Consider the following 19,196-nt stretch of genomic DNA (forward strand, 5'->3'; position numbering starts at 1 on the left):
TAGGGTAGTGAGTCAGACATGGAGAGGATATAAGGCGGGTGGAATATGCAACGACAGGGGGCATTCCAGGGCGGCCGCCGGCTCCTTGCGCTGTGGCGCGCCGGTGCCGGCGGCGGCCTGGCTGGGCTGCTGGTGCCTCCATGTAGAGCTGCCGCCGAGCCCAGGCACCGTGCCGCTAACGAAGCGATTGCCTTTAGTGACATCTTTTGCAATAACGACTGCGCGAATCGACGGTATCTCGTAAGGACAGAAAGAGCAGCAGCTGCCGCCGAGCCCAGGCGCCGTGCCTAACACGCAGAAGGTCCCCGGTTGGATTGCGGGCGGAAAGCCGTTTTCGTCGCACTCAGCAAGACACTTGCTACGATCTCTACTGTGACCATTTAAATCAAACGTTCCATCAGCAGGGTGCACATGGCTCAAATGAAACATGAAACGGTTTCAGAACTGGTTGTCGGATTTTAGCGCTGACTTGGAGGCCTGGAAATGCGCGAAACAGCCGCCGCCATGCGATTTGTTGCCACACCGTTGTACAAAACGCAAGGGCTCGTCCGGGATTTGAACCCGGGACCTCCTGCACCCGAAGCAGGAATCATACCCCTAGACCAACGAGCCTATTCGTTCCGAAAACGCACTGCATGTGAATGACGCCACCTTTGATGGTCTCACCATGTAGGGCTGCAGCTCAGCCAGCGTTCTCCCTGTCTGTCGCGGTTGGATTGTTTTTATCGACGTCTTTTACTATAGGAACTTCACGAATCGGAGGGAGCTCGTAGCCGATGCCCTTGCTAACACAGAAGACAAACTGTTGCTATTACGAGTCTCCGGGTGGTACATGAAAACGACCGTCGTTTCCGTGGTGTAGCGGTTATCACGTCTGCTTTACACGCAGAAGGTCCCCGGTTCGATCCCGGGCGGGAACACAACAATTTTAATCTATATTTCGGATTTCATTTCCGAGATGACCTCACGTCCGCGTATGCAGAGACAAGCAATGTCGTATGCTAGACGGATAGGGCGTCATTTTACTGTCAAATACTGTTGCTCTCTTATTGCACCGGTATTTGGTAACTGAGAACGCCCCTAGCTCCATTATGGCTGGCAAAATTTATAATCCGGTTCTTCAGGGCTACTTCAAGTGCGCTTGCTACTGGCTTTCCTGAGCTCACCCTACTCGCCTTGTCACAGCTCTGTCAAAGTGTGATGCTAACTAATAATGAGAAACTCTTAGCCACGCTCAATCTTACATGCCACCCCTTGGTTGTTGCCGTCGCTAGTAAGATGAGGGTAGACTGTCGCACAATTAAGCTGAATCTCCACTCACGGTGCACATATTCCGCAAAGACAACCTTGTTTTCCGTTGCATGCAAAATTACCGTCTGCGTTTCTATCGAATTCCACCTACGTACTTTACTGGTGCCGCATTCTTGTTATATCCACGTGCTATAACAGGCGTCTACTCTTCATTGAGGAGCTGCAACCGGGACTGAGTTCCACCTACTCTTCAGCACGGTCAAAATGGCACGGCTCGTCCGGGATTTGAACCCGGGACCTCCTGCACACAAAGCAGGAATCATACCCCTAGACCAACGAGCCACCTGTCTGGAGCAGTTAAGTTAATCCCAAGTATTGGACCTCACAGGGAACACAAACTTTCACGTGAATTCGCAAGATAAACGCTTTCTGCAGGCAGCACTCACCACTGATGAGAAGAATATTAAAGGCAACGAACAGAAAGCGAAATAACTTCATCGAGCACTGCTTATGATCAGCCGGCAGTGCCTCAGTTTCGGTATGTGGTTTCTCAGGGTTAAGAGAAGGCGAATGCACTAAACAAAAGAACATCGGGAAACCAAGCACCAACTCATAACGAAAAGATTGCACGATATACTGCAAGCAAAATTTCCAGAAGACGGATACTGAAGACGCCGCAGACAACAGAATTATTCTATGCAGTAACGATTATCTAGGAAGCGTGAATTGCATGTGCTGCTCCACCGCACAACTTCTTATGATACTGTTTTACTTATTCTAAATTTTCATTACCTCATCGTCTCTAGAATACTGTGTGGTTATCACCTGGTTTCCAACAGCGATAGTAGTAAGTAAATCGACTAAAAAGTCTTTCAAAGTAGGTCAGACACAAAAAAAAAAAAAATCGGAGCTGCGTGTAGCTCATGTCATTCTGCTTTCAAACGTGAATCTCCGGCTGGGAGTAGTGGCGTACTTCTGTAATCCAAGCTTCTGGGAGGCCGTTGTGTGGGAGAGATCTGGAAACAACTACAGATTCGGCCGTTCCACGAGCTCAGGAACGGCCGCGATGCCTTCATCGAGCTCTGCAGATCGACGGACGACAGTGTGGAAATTTCGGCAAGCGGTGGCTAGGGGTTAAGAGAAGCCAAACGCACTAAACACAAGAAAGTCGGGAAACCGAAGCACACAACTCATAACGAAAAGATTGCGGAATGCAGTGCGGAAGCAAAAGTTCGAGAAGACCAACTCTGAAGCCATCGGCGCGCTAGGAATTATTCCGCACAAGAGGCGATCATGTAGGAAGAGCGAGATGAGGCTGTCGCTCGACCACACAATAAAATTTTGCTTAATCCAAATTTGCAATACCGGTTCGACACTAGAATGCTGCGCCTTGGTTCTTCCAAAAGCGGTAGTAATAAGCACGTAGACTGCAGTGTCATTTAGGGTAGTGAGTCAGACATGGAGAGGATATAAGGCGGGTGGAATATGCAACGACAGGGGGCATTCCAGGGCGGCCGCCGGCTCCTTGCGCTGTGGCGCGCCGGTGCCGGCGGCGGCCTGGCTGGGCTGCTGGTGCCTCCATGTAGAGCTGCCGCCGAGCCCAGGCACCGTGCCGCTAACGAAGCGATTGCCTTTAGTGACATCTTTTGCAATAACGACTGCGCGAATCGACGGTATCTCGTAAGGACAGAAAGAGCAGCAGCTGCCGCCGAGCCCAGGCGCCGTGCCTAACACGCAGAAGGTCCCCGGTTGGATTGCGGGCGGAAAGCCGTTTTCGTCGCACTCAGCAAGACACTTGCTACGATCTCTACTGTGACCATTTAAATCAAACGTTCCATCAGCAGGGTGCACATGGCTCAAATGAAACATGAAACGGTTTCAGAACTGGTTGTCGGATTTTAGCGCTGACTTGGAGGCCTGGAAATGCGCGAAACAGCCGCCGCCATGCGATTTGTTGCCACACCGTTGTACAAAACGCAAGGGCTCGTCCGGGATTTGAACCCGGGACCTCCTGCACCCGAAGCAGGAATCATACCCCTAGACCAACGAGCCTATTCGTTCCGAAAACGCACTGCATGTGAATGACGCCACCTTTGATGGTCTCACCATGTAGGGCTGCAGCTCAGCCAGCGTTCTCCCTGTCTGTCGCGGTTGGATTGTTTTTATCGACGTCTTTTACTATAGGAACTTCACGAATCGGAGGGAGCTCGTAGCCGATGCCCTTGCTAACACAGAAGACAAACTGTTGCTATTACGAGTCTCCGGGTGGTACATGAAAACGACCGTCGTTTCCGTGGTGTAGCGGTTATCACGTCTGCTTTACACGCAGAAGGTCCCCGGTTCGATCCCGGGCGGGAACACAACAATTTTAATCTATATTTCGGATTTCATTTCCGAGATGACCTCACGTCCGCGTATGCAGAGACAAGCAATGTCGTATGCTAGACGGATAGGGCGTCATTTTACTGTCAAATACTGTTGCTCTCTTATTGCACCGGTATTTGGTAACTGAGAACGCCCCTAGCTCCATTATGGCTGGCAAAATTTATAATCCGGTTCTTCAGGGCTACTTCAAGTGCGCTTGCTACTGGCTTTCCTGAGCTCACCCTACTCGCCTTGTCACAGCTCTGTCAAAGTGTGATGCTAACTAATAATGAGAAACTCTTAGCCACGCTCAATCTTACATGCCACCCCTTGGTTGTTGCCGTCGCTAGTAAGATGAGGGTAGACTGTCGCACAATTAAGCTGAATCTCCACTCACGGTGCACATATTCCGCAAAGACAACCTTGTTTTCCGTTGCATGCAAAATTACCGTCTGCGTTTCTATCGAATTCCACCTACGTACTTTACTGGTGCCGCATTCTTGTTATATCCACGTGCTATAACAGGCGTCTACTCTTCATTGAGGAGCTGCAACCGGGACTGAGTTCCACCTACTCTTCAGCACGGTCAAAATGGCACGGCTCGTCCGGGATTTGAACCCGGGACCTCCTGCACACAAAGCAGGAATCATACCCCTAGACCAACGAGCCACCTGTCTGGAGCAGTTAAGTTAATCCCAAGTATTGGACCTCACAGGGAACACAAACTTTCACGTGAATTCGCAAGATAAACGCTTTCTGCAGGCAGCACTCACCACTGATGAGAAGAATATTAAAGGCAACGAACAGAAAGCGAAATAACTTCATCGAGCACTGCTTATGATCAGCCGGCAGTGCCTCAGTTTCGGTATGTGGTTTCTCAGGGTTAAGAGAAGGCGAATGCACTAAACAAAAGAACATCGGGAAACCAAGCACCAACTCATAACGAAAAGATTGCACGATATACTGCAAGCAAAATTTCCAGAAGACGGATACTGAAGACGCCGCAGACAACAGAATTATTCTATGCAGTAACGATTATCTAGGAAGCGTGAATTGCATGTGCTGCTCCACCGCACAACTTCTTATGATACTGTTTTACTTATTCTAAATTTTCATTACCTCATCGTCTCTAGAATACTGTGTGGTTATCACCTGGTTTCCAACAGCGATAGTAGTAAGTAAATCGACTAAAAAGTCTTTCAAAGTAGGTCAGACACAAAAAAAAAAAAAATCGGAGCTGCGTGTAGCTCATGTCATTCTGCTTTCAAACGTGAATCTCCGGCTGGGAGTAGTGGCGTACTTCTGTAATCCAAGCTTCTGGGAGGCCGTTGTGTGGGAGAGATCTGGAAACAACTACAGATTCGGCCGTTCCACGAGCTCAGGAACGGCCGCGATGCCTTCATCGAGCTCTGCAGATCGACGGACGACAGTGTGGAAATTTCGGCAAGCGGTGGCTAGGGGTTAAGAGAAGCCAAACGCACTAAACACAAGAAAGTCGGGAAACCGAAGCACACAACTCATAACGAAAAGATTGCGGAATGCAGTGCGGAAGCAAAAGTTCGAGAAGACCAACTCTGAAGCCATCGGCGCGCTAGGAATTATTCCGCACAAGAGGCGATCATGTAGGAAGAGCGAGATGAGGCTGTCGCTCGACCACACAATAAAATTTTGCTTAATCCAAATTTGCAATACCGGTTCGACACTAGAATGCTGCGCCTTGGTTCTTCCAAAAGCGGTAGTAATAAGCACGTAGACTGCAGTGTCATTTAGGGTAGTGAGTCAGACATGGAGAGGATATAAGGCGGGTGGAATATGCAACGACAGGGGGCATTCCAGGGCGGCCGCCGGCTCCTTGCGCTGTGGCGCGCCGGTGCCGGCGGCGGCCTGGCTGGGCTGCTGGTGCCTCCATGTAGAGCTGCCGCCGAGCCCAGGCACCGTGCCGCTAACGAAGCGATTGCCTTTAGTGACATCTTTTGCAATAACGACTGCGCGAATCGACGGTATCTCGTAAGGACAGAAAGAGCAGCAGCTGCCGCCGAGCCCAGGCGCCGTGCCTAACACGCAGAAGGTCCCCGGTTGGATTGCGGGCGGAAAGCCGTTTTCGTCGCACTCAGCAAGACACTTGCTACGATCTCTACTGTGACCATTTAAATCAAACGTTCCATCAGCAGGGTGCACATGGCTCAAATGAAACATGAAACGGTTTCAGAACTGGTTGTCGGATTTTAGCGCTGACTTGGAGGCCTGGAAATGCGCGAAACAGCCGCCGCCATGCGATTTGTTGCCACACCGTTGTACAAAACGCAAGGGCTCGTCCGGGATTTGAACCCGGGACCTCCTGCACCCGAAGCAGGAATCATACCCCTAGACCAACGAGCCTATTCGTTCCGAAAACGCACTGCATGTGAATGACGCCACCTTTGATGGTCTCACCATGTAGGGCTGCAGCTCAGCCAGCGTTCTCCCTGTCTGTCGCGGTTGGATTGTTTTTATCGACGTCTTTTACTATAGGAACTTCACGAATCGGAGGGAGCTCGTAGCCGATGCCCTTGCTAACACAGAAGACAAACTGTTGCTATTACGAGTCTCCGGGTGGTACATGAAAACGACCGTCGTTTCCGTGGTGTAGCGGTTATCACGTCTGCTTTACACGCAGAAGGTCCCCGGTTCGATCCCGGGCGGGAACACAACAATTTTAATCTATATTTCGGATTTCATTTCCGAGATGACCTCACGTCCGCGTATGCAGAGACAAGCAATGTCGTATGCTAGACGGATAGGGCGTCATTTTACTGTCAAATACTGTTGCTCTCTTATTGCACCGGTATTTGGTAACTGAGAACGCCCCTAGCTCCATTATGGCTGGCAAAATTTATAATCCGGTTCTTCAGGGCTACTTCAAGTGCGCTTGCTACTGGCTTTCCTGAGCTCACCCTACTCGCCTTGTCACAGCTCTGTCAAAGTGTGATGCTAACTAATAATGAGAAACTCTTAGCCACGCTCAATCTTACATGCCACCCCTTGGTTGTTGCCGTCGCTAGTAAGATGAGGGTAGACTGTCGCACAATTAAGCTGAATCTCCACTCACGGTGCACATATTCCGCAAAGACAACCTTGTTTTCCGTTGCATGCAAAATTACCGTCTGCGTTTCTATCGAATTCCACCTACGTACTTTACTGGTGCCGCATTCTTGTTATATCCACGTGCTATAACAGGCGTCTACTCTTCATTGAGGAGCTGCAACCGGGACTGAGTTCCACCTACTCTTCAGCACGGTCAAAATGGCACGGCTCGTCCGGGATTTGAACCCGGGACCTCCTGCACACAAAGCAGGAATCATACCCCTAGACCAACGAGCCACCTGTCTGGAGCAGTTAAGTTAATCCCAAGTATTGGACCTCACAGGGAACACAAACTTTCACGTGAATTCGCAAGATAAACGCTTTCTGCAGGCAGCACTCACCACTGATGAGAAGAATATTAAAGGCAACGAACAGAAAGCGAAATAACTTCATCGAGCACTGCTTATGATCAGCCGGCAGTGCCTCAGTTTCGGTATGTGGTTTCTCAGGGTTAAGAGAAGGCGAATGCACTAAACAAAAGAACATCGGGAAACCAAGCACCAACTCATAACGAAAAGATTGCACGATATACTGCAAGCAAAATTTCCAGAAGACGGATACTGAAGACGCCGCAGACAACAGAATTATTCTATGCAGTAACGATTATCTAGGAAGCGTGAATTGCATGTGCTGCTCCACCGCACAACTTCTTATGATACTGTTTTACTTATTCTAAATTTTCATTACCTCATCGTCTCTAGAATACTGTGTGGTTATCACCTGGTTTCCAACAGCGATAGTAGTAAGTAAATCGACTAAAAAGTCTTTCAAAGTAGGTCAGACACAAAAAAAAAAAAAAATCGGAGCTGCGTGTAGCTCATGTCATTCTGCTTTCAAACGTGAATCTCCGGCTGGGAGTAGTGGCGTACTTCTGTAATCCAAGCTTCTGGGAGGCCGTTGTGTGGGAGAGATCTGGAAACAACTACAGATTCGGCCGTTCCACGAGCTCAGGAACGGCCGCGATGCCTTCATCGAGCTCTGCAGATCGACGGACGACAGTGTGGAAATTTCGGCAAGCGGTGGCTAGGGGTTAAGAGAAGCCAAACGCACTAAACACAAGAAAGTCGGGAAACCGAAGCACACAACTCATAACGAAAAGATTGCGGAATGCAGTGCGAAAGCAAAAGTTCGAGAAGACCAACTCTGAAGCCATCGGCGCGCTAGGAATTATTCCGCACAAGAGGCGATCATGTAGGAAGAGCGAGATGAGGCTGTCGCTCGACCACACAATAAAATTTTGCTTAATCCAAATTTGCAATACCGGTTCGACACTAGAATGCTGCGCCTTGGTTCTTCCAAAAGCGGTAGTAATAAGCACGTAGACTGCAGTGTCATTTAGGGTAGTGAGTCAGACATGGAGAGGATATAAGGCGGGTGGAATATGCAACGACAGGGGGCATTCCAGGGCGGCCGCCGGCTCCTTGCGCTGTGGCGCGCCGGTGCCGGCGGCGGCCTGGCTGGGCTGCTGGTGCCTCCATGTAGAGCTGCCGCCGAGCCCAGGCACCGTGCCGCTAACGAAGCGATTGCCTTTAGTGACATCTTTTGCAATAACGACTGCGCGAATCGACGGTATCTCGTAAGGACAGAAAGAGCAGCAGCTGCCGCCGAGCCCAGGCGCCGTGCCTAACACGCAGAAGGTCCCCGGTTGGATTGCGGGCGGAAAGCCGTTTTCGTCGCACTCAGCAAGACACTTGCTACGATCTCTACTGTGACCATTTAAATCAAACGTTCCATCAGCAGGGTGCACATGGCTCAAATGAAACATGAAACGGTTTCAGAACTGGTTGTCGGATTTTAGCGCTGACTTGGAGGCCTGGAAATGCGCGAAACAGCCGCCGCCATGCGATTTGTTGCCACACCGTTGTACAAAACGCAAGGGCTCGTCCGGGATTTGAACCCGGGACCTCCTGCACCCGAAGCAGGAATCATACCCCTAGACCAACGAGCCTATTCGTTCCGAAAACGCACTGCATGTGAATGACGCCACCTTTGATGGTCTCACCATGTAGGGCTGCAGCTCAGCCAGCGTTCTCCCTGTCTGTCGCGGTTGGATTGTTTTTATCGACGTCTTTTACTATAGGAACTTCACGAATCGGAGGGAGCTCGTAGCCGATGCCCTTGCTAACACAGAAGACAAACTGTTGCTATTACGAGTCTCCGGGTGGTACATAAAAACGACCGTCGTTTCCGTGGTGTAGCGGTTATCACGTCTGCTTTACACGCAGAAGGTCCCCGGTTCGATCCCGGGCGGGAACACAACAATTTTAATCTATATTTCAGATTTCATTTCCGAGATGACCTCACGTCCGCGTATGCAGAGACAAGCAATGTCGTATGCTAGACGGATAGGGCGTCATTTTACTGTCAAATACTGTTGCTCTCTTATTGCACCGGTATTTGGTAACTGAGAACGCCCCTAGCTCCATTATGGCTGGCAAAATTTATAATCCGGTTCTTCAGGGCTACTTCAAGTGCGCTTGCTACTGGCTTTCCTGAGCTCACCCTGCTCGCCTTGTCACAGCTCTGTCAAAGTGTGATGCTAACTAATAATGAGAAACTCTTAGCCACGCTCAATCTTACATGCCACCCCTTGGTTGTTGCCGTCGCTAGTAAGATGAGGGTAGACTGTCGCACAATTAAGCTGAATCTCCACTCACGGTGCACATATTCCGCAAAGACAACCTTGTTTTCCGTTGCATGCAAAATTACCGTCTGCGTTTCTATCGAATTCCACCTACGTACTTTACTGGTGCCGCATTCTTGTTATATCCACGTGCTATAACAGGCGTCTACTCTTCATTGAGGAGCTGCAACCGGGACTGAGTTCCACCTACTCTTCAGCACGGTCAAAATGGCACGGCTCGTCCGGGATTTGAACCCGGGACCTCCTGCACACAAAGCAGGAATCATACCCCTAGACCAACGAGCCACCTGTCTGGAGCAGTTAAGTTAATCCCAAGTATTGGACCTCACAGGGAACACAAACTTTCACGTGAATTCGCAAGATAAACGCTTTCTGCAGGCAGCACTCACCACTGATGAGAAGAATATTAAAGGCAACGAACAGAAAGCGAAATAACTTCATCGAGCACTGCTTATGATCAGCCGGCAGTGCCTCAGTTTCGGTATGTGGTTTCTCAGGGTTAAGAGAAGGCGAATGCACTAAACAAAAGAACATCGGGAAACCAAGCACCAACTCATAACGAAAAGATTGCACGATATACTGCAAGCAAAATTTCCAGAAGACGGATACTGAAGACGCCGCAGACAACAGAATTATTCTATGCAGTAACGATTATCTAGGAAGCGTGAATTGCATGTGCTGCTCCACCGCACAACTTCTTATGATACTGTTTTACTTATTCTAAATTTTCATTACCTCATCGTCTCTAGAATACTGTGTGGTTATCACCTGGTTTCCAACAGCGATAGTAGTAAGTAAATCGACTAAAAAGTCTTTCAAAGTAGGTCAGACACAAAAAAAAAAAAAAAATCGGAGCTGCGTGTAGCTCATGTCATTCTGCTTTCAAACGTGAATCTCCGGCTGGGAGTAGTGGCGTACTTCTGTAATCCAAGCTTCTGGGAGGCCGTTGTGTGGGAGAGATCTGGAAACAACTACAGATTCGGCCGTTCCACGAGCTCAGGAACGGCCGCGATGCCTTCATCGAGCTCTGCAGATCGACGGACGACAGTGTGGAAATTTCGGCAAGCGGTGGCTAGGGGTTAAGAGAAGCCAAACGCACTAAACACAAGAAAGTCGGGAAACCGAAGCACACAACTCATAACGAAAAGATTGCGGAATGCAGTGCGAAAGCAAAAGTTCGAGAAGACCAACTCTGAAGCCATCGGCGCGCTAGGAATTATTCCGCACAAGAGGCGATCATGTAGGAAGAGCGAGATGAGGCTGTCGCTCGACCACACAATAAAATTTTGCTTAATCCAAATTTGCAATACCGGTTCGACACTAGAATGCTGCGCCTTGGTTCTTCCAAAAGCGGTAGTAATAAGCACGTAGACTGCAGTGTCATTTAGGGTAGTGAGTCAGACATGGAGAGGATATAAGGCGGGTGGAATATGCAACGACAGGGGGCATTCCAGGGCGGCCGCCGGCTCCTTGCGCTGTGGCGCGCCGGTGCCGGCGGCGGCCTGGCTGGGCTGCTGGTGCCTCCATGTAGAGCTGCCGCCGAGCCCAGGCACCGTGCCGCTAACGAAGCGATTGCCTTTAGTGACATCTTTTGCAATAACGACTGCGCGAATCGACGGTATCTCGTAAGGACAGAAAGAGCAGCAGCTGCCGCCGAGCCCAGGCGCCGTGCCTAACACGCAGAAGGTCCCCGGTTGGATTGCGGGCGGAAAGCCGTTTTCGTCGCACTCAGCAAGACACTTGCTACGATCTCTACTGTGACCATTTAAATCAAACGTTCCATCAGCAGGGTGCACATGGCTCAAATGAAACATGAAACGGTTTCAGAACTGGTTGTCGGATTTTAGCGCTGACTTGGAGGCCTGGAAATGCGCGAAACAGCCGCCGCCATGCGATTTGTTGCCACACCGTTGTACAAAACGCAAGGGCTCGTCCGGGATTTGAACCCGGGACCTCCTGCACCCGAAGCAGGAATCATACCCCTAGACCAACGAGCCTATTCGTTCCGAAAACGCACTGCATGTGAATGACGCCACCTTTGATGGTCTCACCATGTAGGGCTGCAGCTCAGCCAGCGTTCTCCCTGTCTGTCGCGGTTGGATTGTTTTTATCGACGTCTTTTACTATAGGAACTTCACGAATCGGAGGGAGCTCGTAGCCGATGCCCTTGCTAACACAGAAGACAAACTGTTGCTATTACGAGTCTCCGGGTGGTACATGAAAACGACCGTCGTTTCCGTGGTGTAGCGGTTATCACGTCTGCTTTACACGCAGAAGGTCCCCGGTTCGATCCCGGGCGGGAACACAACAATTTTAATCTATATTTCGGATTTCATTTCCGAGATGACCTCACGTCCGCGTATGCAGAGACAAGCAATGTCGTATGCTAGACGGATAGGGCGTCATTTTACTGTCAAATACTGTTGCTCTCTTATTGCACCGGTATTTGGTAACTGAGAACGCCCCTAGCTCCATTATGGCTGGCAAAATTTATAATCCGGTTCTTCAGGGCTACTTCAAGTGCGCTTGCTACTGGCTTTCCTGAGCTCACCCTGCTCGCCTTGTCACAGCTCTGTCAAAGTGTGATGCTAACTAATAATGAGAAACTCTTAGCCACGCTCAATCTTACATGCCACCCCTTGGTTGTTGCCGTCGCTAGTAAGATGAGGGTAGACTGTCGCACAATTAAGCTGAATCTCCACTCACGGTGCACATATTCCGCAAAGACAACCTTGTTTTCCGTTGCATGCAAAATTACCGTCTGCGTTTCTATCGAATTCCACCTACGTACTTTACTGGTGCCGCATTCTTGTTATATCCACGTGCTATAACAGGCGTCTACTCTTCATTGAGGAGCTGCAACCGGGACTGAGTTCCACCTACTCTTCAGCACGGTCAAAATGGCACGGCTCGTCCGGGATTTGAACCCGGGACCTCCTGCACACAAAGCAGGAATCATACCCCTAGACCAACGAGCCACCTGTCTGGAGCAGTTAAGTTAATCCCAAGTATTGGACCTCACAGGGAACACAAACTTTCACGTGAATTCGCAAGATAAACGCTTTCTGCAGGCAGCACTCACCACTGATGAGAAGAATATTAAAGGCAACGAACAGAAAGCGAAATAACTTCATCGAGCACTGCTTATGATCAGCCGGCAGTGCCTCAGTTTCGGTATGTGGTTTCTCAGGGTTAAGAGAAGGCGAATGCACTAAACAAAAGAACATCGGGAAACCAAGCACCAACTCATAACGAAAAGATTGCACGATATACTGCAAGCAAAATTTCCAGAAGACGGATACTGAAGACGCCGCAGACAACAGAATTATTCTATGCAGTAACGATTATCTAGGAAGCGTGAATTGCATGTGCTGCTCCACCGCACAACTTCTTATGATACTGTTTTACTTATTCTAAATTTTCATTACCTCATCGTCTCTAGAATACTGTGTGGTTATCACCTGGTTTCCAACAGCGATAGTAGTAAGTAAATCGACTAAAAAGTCTTTCAAAGTAGGTCAGACACAAAAAAAAAAAAAAATCGGAGCTGCGTGTAGCTCATGTCATTCTGCTTTCAAACGTGAATCTCCGGCTGGGAGTAGTGGCGTACTTCTGTAATCCAAGCTTCTGGGAGGCCGTTGTGTGGGAGAGATCTGGAAACAACTACAGATTCGGCCGTTCCACGAGCTCAGGAACGGCCGCGATGCCTTCATCGAGCTCTGCAGATCGACGGACGACAGTGTGGAAATTTCGGCAAGCGGTGGCTAGGGGTTAAGAGAAGCCAAACGCACTAAACACAAGAAAGTCGGGAAACCGAAGCACACAACTCATAACGAAAAGATTGCGGAATGCAGTGCGAAAGCAAAAGTTCGAGAAGACCAACTCTGAAGCCATCGGCGCGCTAGGAATTATTCCGCACAAGAGGCGATCATGTAGGAAGAGCGAGATGAGGCTGTCGCTCGACCACACAATAAAATTTTGCTTAATCCAAATTTGCAATACCGGTTCGACACTAGAATGCTGCGCCTTGGTTCTTCCAAAAGCGGTAGTAATAAGCACGTAGACTGCAGTGTCATTTAGGGTAGTGAGTCAGACATGGAGAGGATATAAGGCGGGTGGAATATGCAACGACAGGGGGCATTCCAGGGCGGCCGCCGGCTCCTTGCGCTGTGGCGCGCCGGTGCCGGCGGCGGCCTGGCTGGGCTGCTGGTGCCTCCATGTAGAGCTGCCGCCGAGCCCAGGCACCGTGCCGCTAACGAAGCGATTGCCTTTAGTGACATCTTTTGCAATAACGACTGCGCGAATCGACGGTATCTCGTAAGGACAGAAAGAGCAGCAGCTGCCGCCGAGCCCAGGCGCCGTGCCTAACACGCAGAAGGTCCCCGGTTGGATTGCGGGCGGAAAGCCGTTTTCGTCGCACTCAGCAAGACACTTGCTACGATCTCTACTGTGACCATTTAAATCAAACGTTCCATCAGCAGGGTGCACATGGCTCAAATGAAACATGAAACGGTTTCAGAACTGGTTGTCGGATTTTAGCGCTGACTTGGAGGCCTGGAAATGCGCGAAACAGCCGCCGCCATGCGATTTGTTGCCACACCGTTGTACAAAACGCAAGGGCTCGTCCGGGATTTGAACCCGGGACCTCCTGCACCCGAAGCAGGAATCATACCCCTAGACCAACGAGCCTATTCGTTCCGAAAACGCACTGCATGTGAATGACGCCACCTTTGATGGTCTCACCATGTAGGGCTGCAGCTCAGCCAGCGTTCTCCCTGTCTGTCGCGGTTGGATTGTTTTTATCGACGTCTTTTACTATAGGAACTTCACGAATCGGAGGGAGCTCGTAGCCGATGCCCTTGCTAACACAGAAGACAAACTGTTGCTATTACGAGTCTCCGGGTGGTACATGAAAACGACCGTCGTTTCCGTGGTGTAGCGGTTATCACGTCTGCTTTACACGCAGAAGGTCCCCGGTTCGATCCCGGGCGGGAACACAACAATTTTAATCTATATTTCGGATTTCATTTCCGAGATGACCTCACGTCCGCGTATGCAGAGACAAGCAATGTCGTATGCTAGACGGATAGGGCGTCATTTTACTGTCAAATACTGTTGCTCTCTTATTGCACCGGTATTTGGTAACTGAGAACGCCCCTAGCTCCATTATGGCTGGCAAAATTTATAATCCGGTTCTTCAGGGCTACTTCAAGTGCGCTTGCTACTGGCTTTCCTGAGCTCACCCTGCTCGCCTTGTCACAGCTCTGTCAAAGTGTGATGCTAACTAATAATGAGAAACTCTTAGCCACGCTCAATCTTACATGCCACCCCTTGGTTGTTGCCGTCGCTAGTAAGATGAGGGTAGACTGTCGCACAATTAAGCTGAATCTCCACTCACGGTGCACATATTCCGCAAAGACAACCTTGTTTTCCGTTGCATGCAAAATTACCGTCTGCGTTTCTATCGAATTCCACCTACGTACTTTACTGGTGCCGCATTCTTGTTATATCCACGTGCTATAACAGGCGTCTACTCTTCATTGAGGAGCTGCAACCGGGACTGAGTTCCACCTACTCTTCAGCACGGTCAAAATGGCACGGCTCGTCCGGGATTTGAACCCGGGACCTAATGCACACAAAGCAGGAATCATACCCCTAGACCAACGAGCCACCTGTCTGGAGCAGTTAAGTTAATCCCAAGTATTGGACCTCACAGGGAACACAAACTTTCACGTGAATTCGCAAGATAAACGCTTTCTGCAGGCAGCACTCACCACTGATGAGAAGAATATTAAAGGCAACGAACAGAAAGCGAAATAACTTCATCGAGCACTGCTTATGATCAGCCGGCAGTGCCTCAGTTTCGGTATGTGGTTTCTCAGGGTTAAGAGAAGGCGAATGCACTAAACAAAAGAACATCGGGAAACCAAGCACCAACTCATAACGAAAAGATTGCACGATATACTGCAAGCAAAATTTCCAGAAGACGGATACTGAAGACGCCGCAGACAACAGAATTATTCTATGCAGTAACGATTATCTAGGAAGCGTGAATTGCATGTGCTGCTCCACCGCACAACTTCTTATGATACTGTTTTACTTATTCTAAATTTTCATTACCTCATCGTCTCTAGAATACTGTGTGGTTATCACCTGGTTTCCAACAGCGATAGTAGTAAGTAAATCGACTAAAAAGTCTTTCAAAGTAGGTCAGACACAAAAAAAAAAAAAAATCGGAGCTGCGTGTAGCTCATGTCATTCTGCTTTCAAACGTGAATCTCCGGCTGGGAGTAGTGGCGTACTTCTGTAATCCAAGCTTCTGGGAGGCCGTTGTGTGGGAGAGATCTGGAAACAACTACAGATTCGGCCGTTCCACGAGCTCAGGAACGGCCGCGATGCCTTCATCGAGCTCTGCAGATCGACGGACGACAGTGTGGAAATTTCGGCAAGCGGTGGCTAGGGGTTAAGAGAAGCCAAACGCACTAAACACAAGAAAGTCGGGAAACCGAAGCACACAACTCATAACGAAAAGATTGCGGAATGCAGTGCGAAAGCAAAAGTTCGAGAAGACCAACTCTGAAGCCATCGGCGCGCTAGGAATTATTCCGCACAAGAGGCGATCATGTAGGAAGAGCGAGATGAGGCTGTCGCTCGACCACACAATAAAATTTTGCTTAATCCAAATTTGCAATACCGGTTCGACACTAGAATGCTGCGCCTTGGTTCTTCCAAAAGCGGTAGTAATAAGCACGTAGACTGCAGTGTCATTTAGGGTAGTGAGTCAGACATGGAGAGGATATAAGGCGGGTGGAATATGCAACGACAGGGGGCATTCCAGGGCGGCCGCCGGCTCCTTGCGCTGTGGCGCGCCGGTGCCGGCGGCGGCCTGGCTGGGCTGCTGGTGCCTCCATGTAGAGCTGCCGCCGAGCCCAGGCACCGTGCCGCTAACGAAGCGATTGCCTTTAGTGACATCTTTTGCAATAACGACTGCGCGAATCGACGGTATCTCGTAAGGACAGAAAGAGCAGCAGCTGCCGCCGAGCCCAGGCGCCGTGCCTAACACGCAGAAGGTCCCCGGTTGGATTGCGGGCGGAAAGCCGTTTTCGTCGCACTCAGCAAGACACTTGCTACGATCTCTACTGTGACCATTTAAATCAAACGTTCCATCAGCAGGGTGCACATGGCTCAAATGAAACATGAAACGGTTTCAGAACTGGTTGTCGGATTTTAGCGCTGACTTGGAGGCCTGGAAATGCGCGAAACAGCCGCCGCCATGCGATTTGTTGCCACACCGTTGTACAAAACGCAAGGGCTCGTCCGGGATTTGAACCCGGGACCTCCTGCACCCGAAGCAGGAATCATACCCCTAGACCAACGAGCCTATTCGTTCCGAAAACGCACTGCATGTGAATGACGCCACCTTTGATGGTCTCACCATGTAGGGCTGCAGCTCAGCCAGCGTTCTCCCTGTCTGTCGCGGTTGGATTGTTTTTATCGACGTCTTTTACTATAGGAACTTCACGAATCGGAGGGAGCTCGTAGCCGATGCCCTTGCTAACACAGAAGACAAACTGTTGCTATTACGAGTCTCCGGGTGGTACATGAAAACGACCGTCGTTTCCGTGGTGTAGCGGTTATCACGTCTGCTTTACACGCAGAAGGTCCCCGGTTCGATCCCGGGCGGGAACACAACAATTTTAATCTATATTTCGGATTTCATTTCCGAGATGACCTCACGTCCGCGTATGCAGAGACAAGCAATGTCGTATGCTAGACGGATAGGGCGTCATTTTACTGTCAAATACTGTTGCTCTCTTATTGCACCGGTATTTGGTAACTGAGAACGCCCCTAGCTCCATTATGGCTGGCAAAATTTATAATCCGGTTCTTCAGGGCTACTTCAAGTGCGCTTGCTACTGGCTTTCCTGAGCTCACCCTGCTCGCCTTGTCACAGCTCTGTCAAAGTGTGATGCTAACTAATAATGAGAAACTCTTAGCCACGCTCAATCTTACATGCCACCCCTTGGTTGTTGCCGTCGCTAGTAAGATGAGGGTAGACTGTCGCACAATTAAGCTGAATCTCCACTCACGGTGCACATATTCCGCAAAGACAACCTTGTTTTCCGTTGCATGCAAAATTACCGTCTGCGTTTCTATCGAATTCCACCTACGTACTTTACTGGTGCCGCATTCTTGTTATATCCACGTGCTATAACAGGCGTCTACTCTTCATTGAGGAGCTGCAACCGGGACTGAGTTCCACCTACTCTTCAGCACGGTCAAAATGGCACGGCTCGTCCGGGATTTGAACCCGGGACCTAATGCACACAAAGCAGGAATCATACCCCTAGACCAACGAGCCACCTGTCTGGAGCAGTTAAGTTAATCCCAAGTATTGGACCTCACAGGGAACACAAACTTTCACGTGAATTCGCAAGATAAACGCTTTCTGCAGGCAGCACTCACCACTGATGAGAAGAATATTAAAGGCAACGAACAGAAAGCGAAATAACTTCATCGAGCACTGCTTATGATCAGCCGGCAGTGCCTCAGTTTCGGTATGTGGTTTCTCAGGGTTAAGAGAAGGCGAATGCACTAAACAAAAGAACATCGGGAAACCAAGCACCAACTCATAACGAAAAGATTGCACGATATACTGCAAGCAAAATTTCCAGAAGACGGATACTGAAGACGCCGCAGACAACAGAATTATTCTATGCAGTAACGATTATCTAGGAAGCGTGAATTGCATGTGCTGCTCCACCGCACAACTTCTTATGATACTGTTTTACTTATTCTAAATTTTCATTACCTCATCGTCTCTAGAATACTGTGTGGTTATCACCTGGTTTCCAACAGCGATAGTAGTAAGTAAATCGACTAAAAAGTCTTTCAAAGTAGGTCAGACACAAAAAAAAAAAAAAATCGGAGCTGCGTGTAGCTCATGTCATTCTGCTTTCAAACGTGAATCTCCGGCTGGGAGTAGTGGCGTACTTCTGTAATCCAAGCTTCTGGGAGGCCGTTGTGTGGGAGAGATCTGGAAACAACTACAGATTCGGCCGTTCCACGAGCTCAGGAACGGCCGCGATGCCTTCATCGAGCTCTGCAGATCGACGGACGACAGTGTGGAAATTTCGGCAAGCGGTGGCTAGGGGTTAAGAGAAGCCAAACGCACTAAACACAAGAAAGTCGGGAAACCGAAGCACACAACTCATAACGAAAAGATTGCGGAATGCAGTGCGAAAGCAAAAGTTCGAGAAGACCAACTCTGAAGCCATCGGCGCGCTAGGAATTATTCCGCACAAGAGGCGATCATGTAGGAAGAGCGAGATGAGGCTGTCGCTCGACCACACAATAAAATTTTGCTTAATCCAAATTTGCAATACCGGTTCGACACTAGAATGCTGCGCCTTGGTTCTTCCAAAAGCGGTAGTAATAAGCACGTAGACTGCAGTGTCATTTAGGGTAGTGAGTCAGACATGGAGAGGATATAAGGCGGGTGGAATATGCAACGACAGGGGGCATTCCAGGGCGGCCGCCGGCTCCTTGCGCTGTGGCGCGCCGGTGCCGGCGGCGGCCTGGCTGGGCTGCTGGTGCCTCCATGTAGAGCTGCCGCCGAGCCCAGGCACCGTGCCGCTAACGAAGCGATTGCCTTTAGTGACATCTTTTGCAATAACGACTGCGCGAATCGACGGTATCTCGTAAGGACAGAAAGAGCAGCAGCTGCCGCCGAGCCCAGGCGCCGTGCCTAACACGCAGAAGGTCCCCGGTTGGATTGCGGGCGGAAAGCCGTTTTCGTCGCACTCAGCAAGAC

General features: G+C 49.8%; 21 non-coding genes across 21 annotated transcripts; 7 read left to right on the forward strand and 14 right to left on the reverse strand.

Moving 5' to 3' along the window:
• Positions 1–540: 540 nt before the first annotated feature.
• Positions 541–612, reverse strand: Trnap-cgg. Its single transcript has one exon. It is a non-coding gene; the product is annotated as a tRNA-Pro (tRNA).
• A 235-nt stretch (positions 613–847) lies between these two features.
• Positions 848–920, forward strand: Trnav-uac. Its single transcript has one exon. It is a non-coding gene; the product is annotated as a tRNA-Val (tRNA).
• Positions 921–1,521: 601 nt separating this feature from the next.
• On the reverse strand, positions 1,522–1,593 carry Trnat-ugu. The gene has a single exon. It is a non-coding gene; the product is annotated as a tRNA-Thr (tRNA).
• A 1,638-nt stretch (positions 1,594–3,231) lies between these two features.
• On the reverse strand, positions 3,232–3,303 carry Trnap-cgg. The gene has a single exon. It is a non-coding gene; the product is annotated as a tRNA-Pro (tRNA).
• Positions 3,304–3,538: 235 nt separating this feature from the next.
• On the forward strand, positions 3,539–3,611 carry Trnav-uac. Its single transcript has one exon. It is a non-coding gene; the product is annotated as a tRNA-Val (tRNA).
• A 601-nt stretch (positions 3,612–4,212) lies between these two features.
• On the reverse strand, positions 4,213–4,284 carry Trnat-ugu. Its single transcript has one exon. It is a non-coding gene; the product is annotated as a tRNA-Thr (tRNA).
• A 1,638-nt stretch (positions 4,285–5,922) lies between these two features.
• On the reverse strand, positions 5,923–5,994 carry Trnap-cgg. Its single transcript has one exon. It is a non-coding gene; the product is annotated as a tRNA-Pro (tRNA).
• Positions 5,995–6,229: 235 nt separating this feature from the next.
• Positions 6,230–6,302, forward strand: Trnav-uac. Its single transcript has one exon. It is a non-coding gene; the product is annotated as a tRNA-Val (tRNA).
• A 601-nt stretch (positions 6,303–6,903) lies between these two features.
• Positions 6,904–6,975, reverse strand: Trnat-ugu. Its single transcript has one exon. It is a non-coding gene; the product is annotated as a tRNA-Thr (tRNA).
• A 1,639-nt stretch (positions 6,976–8,614) lies between these two features.
• Positions 8,615–8,686, reverse strand: Trnap-cgg. Its single transcript has one exon. It is a non-coding gene; the product is annotated as a tRNA-Pro (tRNA).
• Positions 8,687–8,921: 235 nt separating this feature from the next.
• Trnav-uac lies at positions 8,922–8,994 on the forward strand. The gene has a single exon. It is a non-coding gene; the product is annotated as a tRNA-Val (tRNA).
• A 601-nt stretch (positions 8,995–9,595) lies between these two features.
• On the reverse strand, positions 9,596–9,667 carry Trnat-ugu. Its single transcript has one exon. It is a non-coding gene; the product is annotated as a tRNA-Thr (tRNA).
• Positions 9,668–11,307: 1,640 nt separating this feature from the next.
• Positions 11,308–11,379, reverse strand: Trnap-cgg. The gene has a single exon. It is a non-coding gene; the product is annotated as a tRNA-Pro (tRNA).
• Positions 11,380–11,614: 235 nt separating this feature from the next.
• Positions 11,615–11,687, forward strand: Trnav-uac. Its single transcript has one exon. It is a non-coding gene; the product is annotated as a tRNA-Val (tRNA).
• A 601-nt stretch (positions 11,688–12,288) lies between these two features.
• Trnat-ugu lies at positions 12,289–12,360 on the reverse strand. Its single transcript has one exon. It is a non-coding gene; the product is annotated as a tRNA-Thr (tRNA).
• Positions 12,361–13,999: 1,639 nt separating this feature from the next.
• On the reverse strand, positions 14,000–14,071 carry Trnap-cgg. The gene has a single exon. It is a non-coding gene; the product is annotated as a tRNA-Pro (tRNA).
• Positions 14,072–14,306: 235 nt separating this feature from the next.
• On the forward strand, positions 14,307–14,379 carry Trnav-uac. Its single transcript has one exon. It is a non-coding gene; the product is annotated as a tRNA-Val (tRNA).
• A 601-nt stretch (positions 14,380–14,980) lies between these two features.
• Trnat-ugu lies at positions 14,981–15,052 on the reverse strand. The gene has a single exon. It is a non-coding gene; the product is annotated as a tRNA-Thr (tRNA).
• Positions 15,053–16,691: 1,639 nt separating this feature from the next.
• Positions 16,692–16,763, reverse strand: Trnap-cgg. The gene has a single exon. It is a non-coding gene; the product is annotated as a tRNA-Pro (tRNA).
• Positions 16,764–16,998: 235 nt separating this feature from the next.
• Trnav-uac lies at positions 16,999–17,071 on the forward strand. The gene has a single exon. It is a non-coding gene; the product is annotated as a tRNA-Val (tRNA).
• Positions 17,072–17,672: 601 nt separating this feature from the next.
• On the reverse strand, positions 17,673–17,744 carry Trnat-ugu. Its single transcript has one exon. It is a non-coding gene; the product is annotated as a tRNA-Thr (tRNA).
• Between the last annotated feature and the right edge of the window lie 1,452 nt (positions 17,745–19,196).

This window comes from Schistocerca piceifrons, chromosome 2 (assembly GCF_021461385.2).
Source record: "Schistocerca piceifrons isolate TAMUIC-IGC-003096 chromosome 2, iqSchPice1.1, whole genome shotgun sequence".
In the NCBI taxonomy this organism is placed as follows: domain Eukaryota; kingdom Metazoa; phylum Arthropoda; class Insecta; order Orthoptera; family Acrididae; genus Schistocerca; species Schistocerca piceifrons.